The sequence below is a fragment of the Polistes canadensis genome, unplaced genomic scaffold (assembly GCF_001313835.1).
Source record: "Polistes canadensis isolate GaletaPanama2010 unplaced genomic scaffold, ASM131383v1 scaffold_105, whole genome shotgun sequence".
NCBI classification, from domain to species: domain Eukaryota; kingdom Metazoa; phylum Arthropoda; class Insecta; order Hymenoptera; family Vespidae; genus Polistes; species Polistes canadensis.
The window spans coordinates 364,287-365,650 of NW_014569652.1; positions in this window are offsets into that span (position 1 = coordinate 364,287).

The window sequence follows — 1,364 nt, forward strand, 5'->3', positions numbered from 1 at the left end:
ATTGTTTAACACCAATATAATTACGTACCATTTTATTTGATATTTTATTTTATTCTTGTTTCTTGTTTGTTTTTTTTCTTTATGTTTTTTTTTTTTTATATTCAAAACGATTAGAAAAATTGTATAATGTTTAATTTTTTAAGTCAATCCTCTCTATGTTTATTTTTATTCCGTTTATTATTATTCATGTACGAATGTATATAATTCTATAATATTAAATAATCGAATAGCAACGACGAGTATCATAAATAATCATCTTTCGAAAGAGATTATAAGATCTTAAACGAAGATCAATAATCATATATCAAAAAATATCTTTTCAACAAATTCGAACGATTATAAATAAGAAAAACGAGAAATTTAATGGAGGGGGAGAGTGGCAGTGGATGTGGGGGGAGGGGAGGAGGGGTACGACGACGATACGAGAATAGTTAATAAATTATAATTATTAATGCTCTTAATAAAATAATAATAATAATAATAATAATAATAATAATAATATTTGAATTTTATATTTGGTTTTTTTATTGTCCCTCGGAGATAACCCATTGAAATAATAATTTCACTGTTATATAATATCTTCGTTAAATTCAGAAGAAAAAAAAAAAAAAAGAAAAACAAAGTAAAACAACACGAACACGGCCGCACGCCAGCGCGCCTAATAATCATTCCCCCCCCATAACAACCACCCACCCACCCACCTACTTTCAACAAATTTTTTCTATCTCACTCTTTCTTTCCGTTTCTTTTTCTTTTTATTTTTCTTTTCGTTTCACCTAAAGTCGAATTTCCCTCGAGGGTAGTAGTCGTCGTCGTCGTGGTTCGTTGTCGGTGAAAATGCCGCTTAAAAAAAAAAAAAAAGAAGGAAAAGCGCTTTAAATACCGGTAGTACTATTACAGCCTTCGAAACTCTTCAACGCCGTTCAACCACCCCTCTATACCCCTCTATACCACCCTCGTCATCCCTCTTACGAGTCTCTTTTCTAAATAAGAAACAAAACAAAAAATATATATATATATATATCAACCGTGTTCTTTAATGGTAAATTTCACGATTCATCGCTTTTCGTCGTAACCATCCCCATTGCTGTTTTATTTTTTTTTCTTCTTCTTTTTTCTTTTTTTTTTTTTTCGCGTTCACGACATCGACCTACAAAAGAAAAAGGAAAGGAGAAAAAAAGAGTAAAAAAATTCAAAGGAAATTTCTCAAACCCTCCCCATCTTTACAGAACTACTACTATTACTATTACTATTACTACTACTAAACCCCCCTTCTTCTACGCAACGGTACAAGAAAATCCGGCCTTTCGTATTGTTCTATAATTTTCTTTTTCTTTTTTGCTTCTATTTGTTTTTTTTTTTTT